The 20838-nt window shown below is 39.3% G+C and overlaps 1 protein-coding gene and 1 long non-coding RNA gene across 2 annotated transcripts in view; one reads left to right on the plus strand and one right to left on the minus strand.

Annotated features, from left to right (window-relative positions):
* Window positions 1-20838, plus strand: part of LOC120807509 (potassium voltage-gated channel subfamily D member 3-like) — a 79840-nt gene that overhangs the window by 37216 nt on the left and 21786 nt on the right. The gene's annotated exons all lie outside the window — the stretch shown is intronic.
* LOC120807511 lies at window positions 115-18313 on the minus strand. The gene is made up of 3 exons (XR_005709835.1): window positions 18206-18313; window positions 14278-14378; window positions 115-223 (listed from the first exon to the last, which is right to left on the minus strand). It is a non-coding gene; the product is annotated as an uncharacterized LOC120807511 (long non-coding RNA).

The raw sequence follows: 20838 nt of genomic DNA on the forward strand, positions 1-20838 counted from the left end.
GCAATAAAAATAAAAATCTATCATTAAGCTTTATGTTAAGTATGTACATACATAAATAAATTAAAACCAGGGCTGCTGGAAGCCATTTTTATTTTACACGTATGAATTCTACATCTTCTTTCTCTGTTGGGTAGCTCACATTTCCATGCTATTACATACTGATCACAATTTTGCTTGCAGTTGGAGGGACTCATAGGGAGAGAGTGATTGGGAGATGAAGAGACTGAAATGAAATACAAGGTGAGAGACAAAGTCAAGAGATACGGTGAAAATCACAGGCACACCAACAGGAAACTCACAACCCACTGTGTTTATATTTTCTGTTCATTCATTCACAGTTGAGATATAAGAAACATACATAATGTATGGCTGAGCAAAAAAAAAAAGGAAATCACCTAGTGTGTGTTAATAACGCGAGAAAATAAACAGTGTTGTCCAGTGGCACAGTATCCCTGCATTATCACCTTCATGAAAAATGTCAAATATAATTTATTCTGCAACTGCAAGGTAGCTTGGGGAAGCTTTGCTGCCTAATATTTAAAACCTATCGCAGCTGAGCAGATGTTTGCCCAGAGAAATGGCAGAGTAAATGCTGTTTGTTTAAAGGCCTCATACATGGCAAGACAAGCACAAGCAGATGGTAATAGTATTTGAATTACCTAAGCATACATCTAAAACTGACATAACAAAAATACTTGTCTGGGGTGTAGTTGTTCTGCGTCACATTTAGCTGGCTAATGCCTTTGTTACTGATTTGAAAACGGCTGCATATCACTACCAACTAACCTCATCTGGCAGTTCTTTTACCTGTGCTTTTCAAGTATAACATGCACTGTGTAATCCAGACATATAACACCTTCTATCCCTTTTGCTCTGACAAACTTATTGTTTCATTTATGTATTTTAGTTTTGACAAGACTACAATCTATCTGGCTTTTCCCAAATGATATTTTCTTAGTTTTTGACAAATATTTAAAAAAAGATTTTAAAAAGATTTTCCAGAAATCATCGGGTGTTTCGGGTCTTTCAGTATCATACACCCTCCTCTCCCAGACCCAACCAGGGCTAATCAGACCCCCAGCTTGTGTCCAGATGGCTAGCTACTTGCCTGACTCCATGGCTCTCCTCTTTTGAGCCACAGCCACCTCGAAGCCCTCTCTGCCGCACTGGTGGAACTGCGGATGGCTCTACTCTTCTTCTCTCCCTCTATGCCCAAATTGTTGAAGGCTCTGGCTTAAAAACGGGCTGTGTATCCCCTGCATCCAACCTCCACTGGGAGACACCTTGCTCTCCATCCAGCCTGATGACAGCTGCTGACCAGTGCTGTATACGTTAAGAGTTTCATTTCAAAGGCCTCCTCCAAGCGATCTCCCCATGGGTCAGCCAGCTCCAGCAGCACAGCTTGCTTGCTGGACTCAGACACAATGTCTGGTCGCAGGGTGGTGGCTATAATATGGTTGGGGGACTTGCGTTGCGACTCGAGGTTTAACATACATCGGCCAGTTGCTGAGGTCAGGATGCCTGCAGATGTTCTTTTGGGGGTTTTTGGCTGCTCCCCAGCTCTGAAAAAGGCAATGGTCTGCTTAGAGGTACAGCTCCTGCGCTGGTCTTCAGGACCTGATCATGTGTCTATCGGTTCCGTGCCTTTGTGCAGCAACTGAGGATTTGCACCAGGGTTCCTAGCTTGGAGCACAGTTGGGACACTGGTTACTCCGCTTTACCCCATGTGTGCAGATTTCATTTGCTTGGTTGCACATCTTGCACTGCCTGTATGAGAAAATGGATACGTTTTGGCTCCCCAAAGCTTAGCCCAGGTAACTTGCCTCTAAAACAACAACAAGCTCCCATTTTGTCAAAGTTCCCTGTTACTTCATTCCCACCACCTTGCAGGTTCTTGTGTCCTCCACTGCTGCTCTCACCTCCTCCTGAACTAGACGGCGCCTATCCTTCTCTCTGTTGGTGTTCATTTGGGGAGTTGGAACGGATCCTAGCCCACCTCAGCCTCGTAGACAACTCCCACCAGCCTCTTGTGATGCAGCCTTGCTTCTGTTTCATGAACTGCTTCCTGCCCTCTTTGAGTTCCTCCTCCAAGGATTTGAAGGACAATTGCAGTTTGTTGTGTTGTCCATAGAGTGCCCTGCTACTCAGGCTTTTTTGTCAGTCCCAGCCATCTCCTGAGGTGGTTGCTGACCCTCCTCTCTAAGTTCTCGACTTTTGATATCGGCACTGTGTAGACGAGGGGCCACAGAATTTGGGGGGGAAAAAAAACAAAAACACCATACTGACATAACCAGGCTTTGAACTTCCCCAGTAGGCCAGACTTGTCAACAGATTTCAGCCAGCAATCCAACTTGGTGCTTGTCAACTGGATGGATGTTTCCCCCTCGGAGAGCTGTCGAACACTTTCCCTATGCTCTTGGCTTTTGTGTGATGGTTGGGATGGCTGTGCCTGCAATATAAAAACCAGAACTTGTCCTCCACCTTCCCTCTCCCTCAGCACCATAGATCTAGATTTGGATGGTTTGAAACGCCATTGGGCCCATTCCACCAGCTTTTCGAGCCCCTGCAGAATCTAATGGCAGCCTCAGAACTGTTTTATTACAGTTAAAGCCCTCTAAGACTATTTTGATTTATTTCTTAAATCCCAATTCTTTGACTGTCAACACTGTTATTAACGTTATCAGGTCAGATTTCAGGCATCAGGGATAATTAATTGCACTATTTGTACTGATTACTGTAGTAATGATGTAGGTGTGTGTGCAAATACAAAATGTCCACTGGTCATTAGTTTTACTACTGCTCAACAAAAACAAAGCTCCAAACTAGAAGGGGAATGGAGATGTATCCTCACTCGGTTGTTTCAGCACATATTCAAACAACTTGTTCTGAATCATTAATTTAGATAATAAAGAAAACTGTAAAAAAGTAACATACAGTAATATGTCTACCTTTACTGATATATAGTAACTGGGGCAGAGTCAGCTCTCAGGATAATGCAGTACAATTCAACAGCACCACAAACTAAGGCATCCCTAACCATAAGGTTGATCAACACCTCTCTAAAATAACTTCACAAAAACTGAACATGAGGGTTAGATTTATTGCAGAGTTGAATAGAGTGGATAATACAGTAAATTGGCAATTGTGTATATGTGAAGCTCTCAATTAGAAAAAAACCCTGGCTGGCACCTGTTGTTTTCTGCCAGACTGCAACATGCCCCTATTACCAGACTTTAGCCAGACTACCTACCACCGTGTTCACCTCATTTGAGCCCTGGCCTGTAGACCAACTTGAATCTAAAGGGCAGACTCTCATAGGTTTCAAACAAAATACTATTTCAAAGAGACAAAATCCTGTGGGGGTCAGCAGAACCTCCCACACACTGACTAGAGTAGATGGTCCTCGCATTTACTATACATCGTTATCTGCTATCCTCATGCATAATCCGTCATCACTCCATCCCTGATCTAGCTGTTCCACTATGTTCTCTAACTGTGTCTGTCTGTGGTTTGGTGCTGAGCAGGTACTATAGTGTACTGCAAGAGAGCTTCTTCACTGAAAACAGTTGCCTGGTGTGGCTGAAAACGACAATGAGCCTAAACTTACTATAAAGCTCCGTAAAGCTGAGGAGAGCTGACCCCGTTCACATCGTCAACTTCTTTTCACATTTTTATTTCATACATTTTTACTTAAAATATTGATTATAGTCACCTCATGGTCTTTAAATTAAGGCTTTGTTAGGCTCTAGATCTAATAGAAAAAAAAATCCAGCATCACATACAGTATATCAAAAGGGTAAAACAGTATACTGAATCTGCTACCACTTTTTCCTTCATGCTCAAATAATATGCAAGGAGGGCAGGCTCTGATTTGTTCTTTTCATCTTGGTGGGAATTCAGTCAGCCCAGGGGCACGGTTTACTGAACCAACGAGCAAAAGTGCCTGTAGCTCAGAATCTGTTAATAGGAACATCAGAGGAGAGAAAGTGATTGCTGCTGTGATTGAGCTGTATGGATGCCCATGGGTGGGGTATACGTGTTTATTAAACAACATCGATGAAGACAAGAATTTGTTCCATACTTAGACAAGATTATGTTCATATTCTGGCTAATTACATACTGTACATTCGCTGCCCAAATCAGACTTTGCCATCCGCAAACTCAAAGCACTTCCTGTTGCCCCCCCTTCTGCTGCTGCTTTACAAAAGTATACTTCAACCCATTCTCCTCCATTGTTCCCCGTTTCTTCAACATGTTAAATGCCTTCAATATGAAACCCCCCCAACCTCTCAGACCTTAACATCAAAGATATCACAAGCAAAGCACGTACTGTTCTACAGGACCCCAGACGGGGTGCCTGGGGGTACAACCCATACGGTGCATTCCATTCTTCACACAGCTTCCATCAGGTCATGATAGAGATCCCTGGCTGGGAAACAGGCTCTCTTATCTATCTATCTATCTATTTTATCTATCTAATCTTATCTAATCTAATCTAATCTAATCTAACCAGTCTAATCTAATCTAACCAATCTAATCAATCTAATCTAATCCATCTAATCTATCAGCAGTAAAACAAAACAAAAATTACCAATTTGCAATTCTTTTTTGTGGTGTTCAAAGTGAATCCGTTTTCTCATATTTAGTATTTTGCTTTTTGATTTAATATCTTAGAAAATGTGTTCAAGGTTGACTTTATGATGAAATTTCCAGCAAGTTTTTTATGCATTTCCGACCCCCGTGGATGAAACTCAGTGATATTTTGCACTAATGTTTGATAAAATTATACATCTTTTACTGTCTTCCATTTTCTCACTGCACTACTTTTTACATCTTTTAAGTTTGTTACCTCCAAGTTTTATTAAATTCCTGTGGAACAGTGTGTGAATAAGAGTTTCCTTTTTACAAAGTCACCATTGTTCATGCCATTCAAGCATGTAGCTCTCATTTATTTGGGTACATGTAGTTCTTTTTTCTCATTAGTTTTGTCCCTTATGAAAAAAACAACTAAACAACTTTTACAGTTATCATTCAATTAGATTCTATCTCTGTCTCCAGACTTTAATCAAGATATCTTATTAAAAGGCCCTCTTCTCTGTTTTGCAGAATTTTGTTGTGTTGCCTTGCGGAGTGAAATAGAGGACAATCCTGTTGACAACTCTAGGCTGTTAGCATTTATTCATTATCTGGATTAATGTGTATATAAGATCTTCTCTTACCTGTTAATTTGTTCAATTGTTCTGAGTCTATATAATAACATTTGAAATAGAGGTTACTTTGTGCTTCGTCACTGTACACTCTTGATAATTGTCTCTCAACAAAAGATGATCTGTCAGACGGCGCCCTACGTTAAAGTACTGTATAGACAGACAGTAGAGAGACAGAGCAGTGTTGGAACGCATGAATATGTAAACTACAACAGCAGCAGCCCTGTGACTTTTTTCTCTTAAATATACTGAATTTCTGTTGACAGTCGATTGTTTCTAACAAACCTGATTTACACAATTTACAGAACATCTCCTGGATTCACTTCATTTGGATCGTGAAATCCTGAAACAGATTTTTAGTTTCATTTGATTCAGTAGTAACACATACTATAAATATCAAGTATGAACTTGTTCAATGCTATTATTCAACATAAACTGTTTATAAGTTACTGTCTATAACATTGTTGAGTCAGTGTTAATACTTTACCGTTACATTGATGCTAAATGTAGATGCATAGGTCAAGTTAATGTGTCAGGAATCAGTGATAGGCAAAACAGTTTAAAGTATAAGTGTTGTAGGGCGTTCAGTGTTCCATAGGCTTAGACATGTACCATAAACCGCAGCCAAACCCCTGCTGGTTTGATTTGCCTGTGCCTTCTAAAACCGTTAAAAAAAAAAAAAAAAAAAAAAAAGCACTGTTGAAAAGTAATTCTGTTCTCTGACACAGCTATGGTTAAAGTCGGGGTAGGGTGAGGCTGGCAACGCTGACTCATTTGGAAACTGGACACAAAAAGCAGTCTCCCGTGTAAAAATTCTGTTAGTCACTCTGTAGCAACATCAACTGACTTCCTCCTTTGCTCCCGTCATAATTACCACGGCCACCAGCGGGCTTTTGCACCTGAACATTGACAACAGTCCTTTTGGGGGAAACCTGCTGAAACGACTGATGCTGTCATTCTTGGGAGGACAGTCTCTTTGTTGACAGTCATATCCCTCAATTTCTCTTCCTGCATTTCATGTCTGTATCTCTACTGTCATTATCAAATTAATGCAAAACACACAAAAAAAAAAAAAATGCAGTAGTTTTATTCTCATCATTTAAAATTCCTACTGCTTAAATATTCAATGTATCAGACATGAGGAAATTTGATAATGTCCTCTCATAAAAGAAAATGACCCCATAGGTCATTGGTGCAAGCAGTTTAGTGCGACCCATTGTTAAATTTTATTGTTAAACGACTTCTAGCAGTCATTTGAGGAAGCTTCAGTCTTTTCAGAAAATGCCCCAAAAGGACAAAATTTTTTCCAAGTGACAAAGCCTTCTAGTAGCCATAGTAATTATCAGGGTAGCAAAGGTGGAAGTCAGGTGACGTTAAAGAGCAAGAAAGTCCACATAGGATGAATGGATGAGTCAACAAGGCATTGGACATTAACACAAGAGACCTCTGTTTGTTCCACATTTCAAACCTGTGTTTTGTTTTTTTGTTTTTTTGTTTTGTTTTGTTTTTTTTTAAAAATCATGACCGCACTCGATCTATAATGTTATTGTAACCATGAAGACAAAAGGTCCTCTTACCATAACAAAGTACTTTTTTAACCCAAACCATCTAATCGTAACCAAACCTATAGCATTGTCGCATCATAAAAGGGTTAGTTGTTTATTTTTGAAAAATGATTTTTAGCAGTTTATCTGTGGCATATCTCCTGCCGCTGCTCTTGTAGGTCCTACCAGATAGTAGGGACAAAGTATCTATATGGTCATTTAGATTGGAGGACTTGTTGGGCAGTGAAAGGCTGAAAAAGACAGTGAGGTGAATTGTTTTACATAAGCGGTTTTCAGTGGCAGCATTTTGTAGCGCATAAAATCACCTCCACAATCCAAAAATATTTCCTTCTTTTGAAGAAGCAGTCAAACCTGACCAGCTGTTCCCCTCAACCAAAACACATCTGATAACAGAACAGAGAGATAAGAGATCAGACCAGGTGAATGTCACAAAGCACATGAGATTGTAGTGATACGGGACACATTTTATTCCTCACAATTAAGTGTCTGTAAAATCCCCATCATTACATCCTGGTTGGATGCTAATCAAATAACGGGAAGCCTGCAATTAAGGCTATGGGTTACTAATAGTGAGTGAAAGGACATTTTCCGTGCAATCCTACTACATAATAGCATGCATCTGCTGTCCAACACAGAAATATAATTAATCTATTACGAATTTATTTCTGAATTATAATTTAATTAGTAAAGATTATTTCATATTATATAATGAGGAAATTAAATTGGTTTAATTAGCCTCAGTAGAAATGAAATGTCATAAATTTTTAAATTGTCCCTGTGATGTTTCTTTGTATTTACGATACCCAAAAGAAGGATACATGATATTTATAAGCAATGGCTTCTCCCTCGTTAGAATATTTTTTCCCAAAACTGGTTGGTGCCAAAATCTGTTTCCATTTAAGGGTAATGTCCTTAAAAATTGAGAGAATAATTATATTTTAATCTGTCGCAAGTCACATTCAATATGTGAGATATCAACTCCAGATGTAAAAAAAACAAAACAAAAAAACAAAAAAAACACATAAAATAAGTATTGGAGGTGTAGAAGTGTCACCACACAGCTCTGGATGATCCTTGTGCTCCAGGAGACATTTGAGGCCATTTAAGCCCTACCTGCTGAATCACAAATACCACATCTCTCTCCTTCCCATCCTCCTCCTCTTTATGTGCACTCCTGAAGTGGGATGCCACTCCTCTCGAGTGATACAACAGTAGCTCCTAGGGTCTCCAGAGCCTCTCTGGCAGCCTACTTTCTCCTGTAACCTACTTAGGAGGCTTTTTAAAAAGATCCCAAAGAAAGCTTTTTCATTTCTGTTCTCATCTCTTCTTCTCTAATGGAGCCAAATTGAGAGACAGCTGATTGGAGGTTGGACACGAGGAGGGATATACTGTATTTGAAGTAGACACGAGGGAAAGTGTTTAGTGGAAGAATGCGATTGGACGGTAAAAATGTAAATGCAAACAGCAGTGTTTGTTACGAGGAATCTTGTCAGCCAACTAGAGGTCACATGAGGTGTGAAATAAACTGTTTTGTGAGAATTTGCTTCGTGGAAGAAACAAGTGTGCAGATGCTGCCTCGTTTTGCTCTCAGCAATCAATAACAGTAAGACTAATTTACAGCTCTGCGAAAAGCCTTCATCATGTAGAACAATCTCTATTCACTACACCAAATGTCTCATCATCTGTAAAACCATTGTCTGTGGCTAAATCCTGGTCTTTTAACACATTTCCTTTTGCTGCATTGTGGGTTTTAATCAGCCAAAAATCACATCTCACAGTGATTTCTCTTGCTCCTTTATCACTTGTCATCCAAATATTGGTTATTATTCAGGCAAATAAATGGGAAATGTTATAGCTTCGCTGTATGGGTGTGTTGAAGCAGTTCCTAAACATCCTTGGTTATGTTCAGAATCCTGTAAACTAATTGCCCTTCGGGGACAATAAGATGAAAGTTGAAGTTGAAGAGATGAAGATCAAAATTACTTGAGCAGCTGTTTTGAGAGTCTTGTCCAGAAGGATGGCTATAATCCAGCAAACCACTCAGAACACCTCTTACTCCCTAGTGATCAGCTGTGTCTGGTTGACCATCTGTGTTGGATACAGGTCCTACTATCTGACTCAAATCATCTCTTTTTTTTTTTCTTTTTTTTTTCACCTTTCCCGCCAATAAATTCCCTGCTCTTTGTGTTGTCTGTGTTGTGTCTGTCTTGTAGTAATGCAGCTACAGTGGCTGCCTGGCAGTAGTATGGTAGAGGTACAAAACTAGTTCTTTGAAAGACAAGCTTGATGATTCAAGCTTATCCTGAATCGTTCCAAATGAAATTAGGAAAGTGCTATGACAAACACAAGGTCAGTAGATGATCTAATTTTTTGCTGAAAAGTATCAGCCTGTCCAACTTGATAGAGGAAAGTTTTTGGTTTTAATCTCAAAACTTGCTAAGAAAAGAGTGAAGTGAATGAGACTTCCACTCTCCTCTCTTGAGAAGTACTACTGAATTGGCCTTCAGGAAGACACTGAACCCACAGCTACACTCCTGGATTCAATTATGGCCAACAGTGCAGACACACCTACCCTCCAAAGATTCCGAGCCTCTGTGTGCGAGACAAACCTTTATATACCAAAATAAATAATAACATAATGACATAATAATCATAAATAATAATAATATAACCGATTAACTGGGGCACGCTCACTACTCTTCACCATGAAAAGGAAACATCTGTTATTACGGATACTAACAGACAACTCAGCTGCTCAGCTGTTTACTGTATTGTAGTTATATTACATGTTGTTTTTTTGTAAATATAAAAAGTCCCCTAAAACAATTAACATGTATAAAGACTTAGGCACATTCATTTTTAGCCACATTAGCAGCAGGGCTATAGGAATGAAAATGTCAGACTGTATGTCAGACAGTGTGTAGTGATCGGTAGACCGACCACTACACACTGACACACACTACTGACCAACGGTACTAAAGTTTGTTACAGATTTCGGTGGCTCTCAGAGGATGAATCCTAATGACTTCAGTGAACCCCCTGACTATTGCCCCAGCACCACCAGCAGACTGACATTTTTGTTTTTTTTTGTGAGATGTCCCAGCAGCTATTAGATGGATTTGCCATTTGGTACACACATCCATGTCCCCTTCATGATGAATAGCAACAACTTTACTGAGACCTGTTCCTTTTCACTTAGTACGACCATCAGGTCAAAATTTGAATTTGTAAGATTTTGTGATAAAATATCTGCACAACTAATTACATTCCCATCAGCCACAGCTGTGCAAATGTTTGCATGCCGACATGCTAAACATTATACCTGCTAAACATTAGCATGGTAGCATTTAACTTAAAGCACCACTCTGCCAACTACAGCCTAACAATGGTTTTAGAAGGCCAAATCATCGCTTCGTCATTTGCCAATGTCCGTGATGAAGCAGTCTGTGTAGAAAGCTGTATTGATTCAAATAGTAGCGTATCTGTTCTGTCGGACGAGCATGAGATGGAAAACTGAAAAACACGGGCCATTAGACTTTTCACATGAGCTAAATACTTTTTCTCTCAGTTATCCAGTCCCTGTGAATCTGATTACAGGCAGTTGAGACAAACAAGTCAGTATTGCTGGCGCCACAGTTTTGGTGGGTTTTATTGTCAACTTCCACTCCATGCTAGCTGGTTTGGGAAGGACCTTAATATGACAAATGGCCAATGCAAACACAAAAACAGACGCAGAATTGGGTTTTTTTAGCCTACTTCCTGCACCTGCACTTAACATTACAATAGAACATGACCAAGCAATTGGTAAATTCAAAACGCTTGCATATCAATGTAATTTTTAGGACAAGGTGTTGGCATGTTATATCCAGCTATCCTCTGATATTTACGTAGAATGAATCTGGTTCCTGTACAGTCAGTGCAGAGGTTGTTATAGCTCCAGTGACTGAGCTCAATCAAGAATGACCAGATTGGCACATTAGGGCGGGAATGACAGGATAGGACTTCTCGCTTATTAATTGCCACATTTTCATTTCCTTGCCCCTGAAACGACATAGGAGGCAAATTCCCCAGATCCGCCGCTAATTGTGTACCATTGCATGAGTTTGGGTACTACTGATCAAGAACTATAGCTCTCTCCACTGGACAGACATTGAGAGGAGGAAGAGCAGCAAAACTCAAGCGGGGATGAGGAACTAATTAGTTGTGGGTTAAATCTTTGGCTGCAGTTCTGACTCCTCCTGTCCAACATTAGACTCACCAGATGTCACATGCGCTCATATTGGAAAGTTCACAGGGAACAACATTTGGAAGGTAGAGTCCATAATAACTCAGCACTGAGAATATTTCCTGACTTTAGGGACATATAAAGCTGGAAAAGTCAAAGTTGTGTGTACGCACTGTATACGAGAATGATCACTGGGAACCAGAGTTCATTGTCACAATTTTGATTTGTTTTTTTTATGATTTTGTTAAATAAAAACACATCTGTTAGACCACACAGGAAAGTTTTTTACAGAGACAAAGATGTTCACACTCAAGTCAAATCATAGCCTTTACAGCAACAATCATCTGGCATGTGAGACCACATGCTTAATATATCCTATCAAGTCCCCAGCGATTAGGCCAAATAAGATGGGTAATTCTTACCAGGTGGATGCTGCAGTGTGTCTTTGAAGGGACTGACACAGCACAAAGGAGAATAGAAAACAGTGGCTCTGATTCATCAAGCAATGTGAGGAAGTTTTGTATTTGCACATCGGTTCCTGATTAAAAACACTTACTGAATCTTTCCAACCATTGGGCCAGTATTTCATCATTTCTAAACATCCCAAACACAGACACACATGTTAATTATTCATAACCGGTAAAGTCTGCCATTCAATACAGTCATATAGAACAACACTTGTTCAGATGAAGAAAGAATGTGATTTAGCACAAAGCCTATTGAATGTTGCTGTATTTTATAGCTATGTTTATAATTGATTGACAATAATCAGACATTTTCTGCATCCATTGAAATACCAGGTTTAGCAGGCGTAATGTTGTCATTGTTGTTTTTTTCACAATAAAAAAACGTCATTACCTATCCTGCCGCCTTGCTCAGCACTGATACATAATGGTTCCTGAATGTTCTGCTGCCCCAGGATTCTCTGAGCTGCAAATACATCTCTGCTACAGAGTGAAACAAAAAAGACAAATATGAATTTCCTGTCACATCCTCAAGACACTATGCTTCATTACTTCTGATGATTGTGTATCTGAAACTGTCAATGAAACATGTTTGACAGCATAGAGAGAGCCTTCATGAAGAAGCCCTGGCAGCCTTGACAAGCCAAGAACAGAGAGCAACCTTTGAGGGTGGAGGGGAAATTGAAAATACATGCAGCATTATACTGACATAATGTCGTAGGACTAACTACTTTTTTGTATTCTCATCCTAAATCTCTCCCTTTTGTCTTTGAGACTTGCTTGTACGAGTGTCAGATTGAGTAAACCCACTGAGAGTAACCGCTTGAGGAATTAAAAACCTGTTCATGAGCCGGTGCGCATACATGGAGTCTAATATACTTACTATAGAACATCTACACAGGTTTAGCTGCGTTTTTCAGCTGTTTGTCTCAGGCGCATCTGACGGATGTCAGCTGCGCGACTGCTTCGACCCAGAGCGTATTTCTACACCTCAAGTCTATTTTCTTCGGTTTTACACGCTTACCTACGGTGATTGTGTGTTGGGCTCTGAGTGCTGCCAGGTGACTTTCAACTCAATGCTGTGCCTGAACGCATCCTACGTAGACCCACAGAGCACCGAAGCTGCTGCTCCTACTTTGCCAACGTGCTACTGTCACTATGCCTCCCCCGTGTAGACACGGCGTTATGCTACCTGTTCTGCTCCCTTTGTGGGCAACTTTCATTCAAAAAAATGTCAGTGAGTAAGAAGAAGCGCTCAATACCACACATGTAAAAGTCAGTCTGCCGGTAAACAGCAGATCAAATCCTAACAATTTTAGTATTGTCAAGAGTAATATTAAAGAACGCGCAAAGATGAGAAAATACTACTACAGCTGTCGACGCTGTCATCACAGAGCTGTACAGTGGCAAAAATAAAGAAGCAATAGTATAATGCAGTGTGAAGTTAGATGCCAAAATGTCTTAGCAAAGTGCTAGATAACAAATCGGTAAATGGGAGGCGGTCAAGGTAATGTGACTCTCCCAGAGACGGATGAGAAAATTTATTCAATGCTGAAACAATGCTGAGTGGGTTTCGGATGATCCCCTGGACAGCGACCTGCATAAAGACCCTGAGGCAGTTGTTGCAGTGTGAGAGTTTTCCTAACTAGGTCTGAATTGTTGTCATGCTAAAAAAACGAAAGAAAGAAAGAAAAAAAAAAAAACATTGTTGAATGTATCAGTAAATTGGTTTTCAGAAACACAGGCTATTTAAACGCCAAATTAAATCAGATAAGATAAGATCATAATCATTTACAAGTGAAATAAGTGTTTTCCCCCTGGCAGGACTCTGTACGTGACTCATATGACCAAGATTAACCATAAGAGAAAGGACACTACAGGAAATGACAAGACAGAAAAAAAATGAATCCAAAAAAAACATTATTCATTAATCTTTTTCAAGAAATCAAAAGAAGGCCCCATAGTTTCATAAATACAACATGGAAGCTCCTATTCCTGTACAAGTGGTACTTGCATCAGGTCCAATCATCAACATAATGAGCATCATGTGCAAGACTTTGTCAAACTACTTTGCTGATATATAGTCTTAAAGCAGTGATCAATGTTAAGTTCACATACCTTTGACTGCAAATCAGGTTATGTTAAAAGAAAGGACAAGTTTGTTTGTCATCCACGGACCAGCAGAGAGAAACCGGATGGAAAAAGCAAATTAATAACTCAGGAGAGGACAGTGGCATAACTGGGCAGCATGGGTACACTGTAGCTGTATGAATACTAAGCAGGGAGTTGAAAAGGACAACGCATGCAGGAAATTTTCCCAGCGTAAGTAAAGATTCAGAGAACCTGCCTAATTCACTGTTTCTTAATTTTTTCTGCTGCCGTGCAGGTGTTGGTCTCATACATCATCCTCTGGCCAACAATGAACCTCACTTGAACCTTCTTTAGTCATGCTTTTAAATGAACTCCCTAATGTTTAGGTCGTTTTCTTCCGCCCTCTGTGGCAGCCTACTTTGCCCTTGATGTTAACTCTCCCTGTTGAGAAAGTCAAGCCTCTAATTCACATAGGTCATGATGGATGGTGCTCTCTTTCCAGTGGCAGCAGGTCACACAAACTAATATCCCACATCCCTCACATGCCTGTGTGTGTAATAACAGACATCAGGCTGTTTCTTTTACTCCTGTTTAATCCCACCCCACCCCCTCTTGTGTTCCTCCCCTTCCATTGTTAGCCCCCCCCCCCTCTCCCCGGCTTTATTCAGTAGAAAACGGAAAGGTGAGATTGTGTGTGAGTGTCAATACAGGTGCAGGTTGTGTACCTTTGCAGTCTCCCTGGATAGATGGTCAGGTCAGCCATTTCTCATGTTGAGTTTCTTGAGGTTTGGTAGAGCAGATTGGTTTTTTTTTTGTTGGCCCTGCGCTGATGAGAGGAAAAGAGAGGGTCATAAATATGTCAGTGAAGGGTGAAAGAGTGGTGCTGCAGGGAGGTGTTTGACCTGGGAATGCTGCTTTACCTTTTGGGAAAGTGAAGTGTATAAAGTGATGTTTAATTCTACTCTGATTTAAAATTCAACGTGTGACTTTGCACTTTGAAAAGATTTAACTGAAACTGGAAATGTACAAGAAATTTGAATGTAAAAGGTGCAGTTCTCATACCATCTTAATATCGCTATTTTATGTTGCTATTGGCCTTATTTTATATATACTCTTTTGTAATATGTTACAATAAACAACTCTGGCTTTACGATTGAAGGGATCTCTATCAAGATTGTTGGTTTATGAGGTGATTATGTAAAAATCCTGTAATGGACGTGCTATAGGGACCATTGCCTGACCACGCTCTGACTTTTAGTCATTTGTGTATAATTTGTTGCTTGTGTAATTCTGTTTGTTTTATGATTTGATCAAGATATTCTGTATTTTTGTCAATTTCCTTATATCCCCTTACTTACGTCTGTTTTTATTTGATCATTCCTGTGTTTTTTGTTAGTTTTTTTGTTTGTTTGTTTTTTTTTGTTTTTGTTTTTTAATTGTAATCATCCATCAAATACTCCCATCATTTATTCCATCTGTAAAGCAGTTCGGTGAGCATTGTTTTTAAAGGACCTCTTGACTGGACATTAGAGGATAATTTCAGTTTATCCAAATTTGGCTCATCCCTGCTATTAATAAGAACAATAAGGTAATTGCTGAGATCTGGGAACTTGACAGAATTGCTAAAACAAGGTCAGACAAGGCAAGAAACACGATTGGTCCGACGATCATACGGGTTTTAAACAAACCTACATGTTTGCAAAACTCACTGGCAGAGAAAACAAAGGCAGACTGTCAAATTATGACCCAAACTGTCTGCTGTAAACATCCATAACATTTTACAGAGTAAAACTTCTTGGTTCAACTTTGACCTACTATACATAGCGTAGCTGTACATGCACACAGTTTTCCTTTGACATTTTGCACTCAGTGCGTTCACTTTCATTTTAACCTCCAAATTAAGCGGTTCAGATAATCTGGCTAAACTGTTGTCTTTTTTGCAGCCTGTCAGCCTGATCTTCTGGCTGCTTATTTCCGGTCCTGTCAGACTTCATTGTAACAGTGTTGATGTGTTCCAAAGTCTCAGCAAATACTTTGGTTCACTATTATCGGAATTGATATTGGCCAAAATTACAAAACAAATTAAATTGTAGTTGCATTTCAGTTCTGGTTTATTTGGTGATGCCTGTTGTTACCGTGGCAACAGCAAGTATGGTCTAATACTTCATGTCCCAGAATTAAGCAAAGGCTTAAAGTCTAAAGCAGCTGCTTTGTCAGAATTACAACAGAGGAGTAACTAGTGTATTCGTTTGCAGCGCAGCCAAATCAACTCACGATGTTCTTATAAAGACGTTAGTCAATAATTGGACATTCTCCATCAGGCCTGAGCAACCATGACCTGATTTCATGCTGCAATATTTAAAACTGATCCACTGTTTAAAAAAAAAAAAAAAATTTGTCTTTCAAGGTGAAGCAGCAGCCGCAGTAGGAAAGGTTTGGCTTGTAAAAGTAACCTAAAACAGCTCTGATACAGTGTAAAGACAGTGGAGGCTTAATATCAGTGAGGTAAAATTACGGACAAAAATGCTGGATTACATGGACGCATTGCTTTCTGCGAATTGCTTGCATGTGTGAAGGCAATTTGGATCAAGCACAGGAATGGTGGCCTCTGCCAGGAAGACAAAGAGCTAATTTAGTGCGCAGGCATGAAATGGCAATTGCTGAAAAAATGCTGACCATAAATTGTATCAAAAAGGGTGTCTGATTTCATGAAAATTTAAAAGGATTATAACTTTAAAACCTTGGAGAGATGTTAGGAATGCCAATTCTCCTCACCTACTGTATTTTGAGAGAAAGACACAGAGTGAGGTGAAAACAGTAAAGCTAAAGGAGACCCTCTGACTGAAAGTAACATTAATGTTACTATCAGTCGGCTGTCTTTAGTGTTGCTATCTGGAGGAGTGAGTAAATTCCAGGATTAATGTCAGCGTTCGTTCTAAATCCTCATCTAGATGTTCACTAAATAAAGATCACAGTATTGATGTTATGCGACGACATAGCGTCTCCCCTCAAACTAAACCCAGACAATGCACAGTAATTTAGGGAGCAAGTGAGTGAATCCAGCTTCTGCATGACGCGCTGCGCTGCAGTGAACGGCCCAGGTAGCTGCAGTAATGCTATGTTAGCAGGAACGACGGTACTGTGCTGTACAGCTGTAGCTTCAAAATGCACTCAATACATCAAAATTATAAATGTATGATGAAAGCTACAAAACTACGAAAATAGACTGAAATGCCTTTAGTTTTTGTTGACTAAAACTAGACTCAAACTAACAAAAATCAAGTGACTAAAATTTGACTTAAATGAATACACATTTTCATCTGGATTTAAGATTAAAACTAAGTCAAAACCAGCTGCCAAAATAACGTTGAGTCGAGCGGGATACTGTAAAAGGCATTCAGATCCAAGGCAGATTATGTAAACATCATACAAAGAGATCTCCTATAAATCTGCACTGTCACACAGCAAATGTGTGCCTGTGACAAAAACCAATCAGGATTCAGCAGCTTAACAAATATTGAGGAGATTTGAATAAATGTGTTACAGTTAATCCGTTACGGACATGAAAGGATCAACCTGTATTTAGCAAATGGTTATTTTCAAAACTTTAGATTGTTCATGAATCGTGTTAAAAACAAAAGAAACCGTTACGCAACGGTCATTATCACTATACGTTTGGCGTTTGTTACTTTGATGAATAAATAACCTATTAAATTTGCTTTCTGGGATCAATTTAACCTCATAGAAAATACATCTCTGTCCAAATGTACTTTGTCATATTTGCAAGAACTAAGCTGCCCCACCTCTCATGGCAAACAATCCATAAATTGAGCCCTTGGTGATTTAAGTCAATAAATCCATCAGTTTGTTTGTTAGCTTCAAATGAATGGCCCCATATGGACACCAGAGGTATTTCACTCTTTACTTAGTGTAATGAAGTTCTTGTTGAAGAGTAATGAACTCGGAGTTGGTGCAAAGTGAGCATGGACTTTATTATTTTGCCTTTCACATCCTTTCTTTAAAGTCTTGCCTTGTACTGCAGCCAGTGGCATAGTCAGTATCAGTTCATAATAGGCTGACATTTGTCAGCCTTTCCCTGTTTTCTCTGCCTTTCTTCTCTTTACTGAGCCCTTAAGAAACATTTTAAGATGCTCAGCTTTCACACCAGTATCACTGTATAATTTATTCACATATTATAATCTCTAAAGGCTTCTAAAGCAGGGCTCCAGTGGTCCATTGTGTCACTTCTGGGCCCCCGCTTCAGCTGAAGCTTTAGCGTCTGTCAGCAACAGTTTGCATGTAGCATTAGTGGCTAGGAATTTTTCAATATTTCGTTTTGTTTCGGTTTTTTTTCCAGGATCCATCCATAATTACCGTTTCAGAGCTAGTAGCCAATGCTGTTTTGCGTCGAAAGCCAGCGGGAATCCCACAATGACCCCACTAACCCCCGCTGTCACTCACAACAGCAATAACGCCTTACCCGGAACGGCTGCCGTACATTTTAAGCGCCACGTTGTAGGGCAAATTAAAGCTCGGTTTGCAAAGTTATTAATGTCTTAAAAAGTCGATAGCATGAACTGTGTACAACAACACTACTGTGGTCTGACTGTCTCATAGGTTTTACCTCAGTAAATGAATGCACAAGAATATCACGTGAAATATTTCAGAATGGGCTTGAAGCCGGAATCCATCCTCCTGGTTAATCCATCCTCCTGGCCATCCTCCTAAATACCCCTGGCTTTTGACTGCAGCCAGGGGTCTTTATGAGATAAGACACATCACTATGGATCATTTCTGGAAAATAAGTGTATTAAAAATATTAGGGCTGTCACTTTTTATTCTAAGATAGAAAATTCATTCGTACGTGGGGGAAAAAGTTGATATTCGAACCGTAATGATATTCTAATTCAAAATGTACAGTCTGTAAGCGCAACAGACCGTTTTAATTAGTTTGCCTTGTGATCCAGCAGAGGGTGCTCTAAAACTTCACTATCAGCTTGACCTATGGCATATCAGTAAACTCCCACCAACTCCTGAGATATTTTGTAGATTTTCTGTGTATAGAAGTTGCATAAGTGTTGATTGATGACTTACACGTCCAGTGTCTCTGGTCATTTTATGGGTTTTCGGACTATTTTTCAGGTACTCTCATACAGGTGATCAGTCTTCACTGAATAAATAAAATGCCACAATGACAGTGTAAGCTGTTAACACCTGTCAAAGCAATAATGACACAGGCCCCGTATAATTACAAAACTAGTTTGTCCCATAGTTGCACTTGTGAAATCCATTTTTTTTTTTTTTTAATGTTCATCATCACACCTGTAACAAAGTTTGACTTGCTTTGACTCGGCAGAAATCATTCAGCCGGATTGACAGCTTTGGTGCCATCGTGCCTTTTTGAAAGGCAGCACATCCAATCCGGTTCCGATTTGATGCCCATCATGGATCTATTAGGAGCACGCTGTTCCTTCCACATGCTGTGGAAGCAATAGCAAAGCTTCTTTTAATGAAGAGCAAAACAAGAGATTGGAAAGTATAAAACGCATGCCTGAGCAAAATTCCCTTATATTTGATGGTTTTTCCTACCGCATGGGTCTCTGTCTTAAACTTTGGCAGATGGAAGAAGCAAAATAATGAATGCCTTTAGAGGATCATTTACCAGACAAATACTGCTTTTACTGCTGTGATTCGTAAACTGATGCATCATTTAACTACTTTTTTAGCCTTTCCCTATCAATTGTTTACCACATAAACTGTATACTGACCTGTTTGTCATGGAAGCATGTGTATGTCCATATATTGAGTTGAAATATTTAACTGCTGTAGTCGTGCATCAAAGCAAACCATATATTCACCATGTTTTCTTATTTGGGAGAAAAGCATCTCTCTGACCTGCAGTGTGTTGCATTATTTATACACAAATATTTGTATTTCTGATGGCGACTGTCGGTGACCCCCTAATTAAATCATAATTATTTGGATGAGAGGAGTTTTCTAAATCTTGACATTTCACACTGCAGCTGTAATTTTTTCGGGTCTACTTTTCCACTGCTGAGTGAAACTGAAGCAAATTTTTATATCCGTTTATGCAAATTACACCAATGGGATTAGCTGAAATGCCTCACAGAATTATATAGAATGCTACCAATAAATAAATACATATTGGTGTTGTACATCGCACAACTTGCAAAATTGCAAAAACAATTACATACACCCCCTGCAGCTGTAGAGGGCGTGACACAGCAGAGGGGAAAAAAAATTAAAAAAAACAAAATAAACATCTTTAATGGGAAAGTTGAGGAAATTGATGTAAACACTTTTTATGTTTTTGGCAGAGTCCCCATGTGGATGCCATCGGGAATGGATTATTTTTTGATCCTTAGATCCTTGCAGTGAATTTGGACTTGAAGTTTTACCACGACTTACTACACTGCTGAACTGTCGTTAGAGAGACACCATAATTTTGAGATTTACGAAAGGGCGTTCTTTTTAAAACGAGCGCAGATAATGAAAAGACAAGAGTCCGATCAGTCAAAACAAATATTACATGTTCATATTCATGTAACTTTTGATAATACCAGAAGTCCCTGAAAGTTATACCATTTAATGCTAGCATGCCAAAGGCAGAACAGAGGGTTGTAAAAGGTTAAAAATGCATACATTTTGTTTTTATATAAATGCATGGCACTTACCCCTTTACTAACCTGTGTCTGTTTCAAAATCCTAACTTTAATCTACATCTTAAGTTTTATATTGCATACATGTTGTCTTTCTACGGTTTTAATCTCTTCCGTTTTAAAAACAATGTATTACTGTATTTCATTAATACATCAATATTGTGTCTCTGATACACATTTTTTAATCCTACCTATTTAGCACGTTATTTGTATTCATTTAACAGTTTTACTGGTTGACTGATTGTGAACTGTTTGTACTGAAGTGTTCTGCCAAATGTGTTTTATATATATATAGAAACTGTACCATAATAATTAGTAGTAGTAATGGCATTATGGCACATGAGAATATGTAACACATGCTGTACAGGTTCAGGAAGTGGCAGTTTTTTTTTTTTTTTTTTACTGTCAGAGTAATTCAACCGTTCAACTTTGTTAGATAATCTTTTGATTACAAGGTACATTTAAGTGGCTGATCACAGCAGGTGATTAAGACCTTGAATGAAGGGATGGCTCCAGAATGAAAGCGAGGTCAACCTCCTTTTGTTGCCACATGAAAGTAATCGCAACTAGCTATTCATCATTTAAGTGTTGTGGCGTCTATTTCCT

Source organism: Xiphias gladius, chromosome 21 (genome assembly GCF_016859285.1).
Source record: "Xiphias gladius isolate SHS-SW01 ecotype Sanya breed wild chromosome 21, ASM1685928v1, whole genome shotgun sequence".
Taxonomy (NCBI): domain Eukaryota; kingdom Metazoa; phylum Chordata; class Actinopteri; order Istiophoriformes; family Xiphiidae; genus Xiphias; species Xiphias gladius.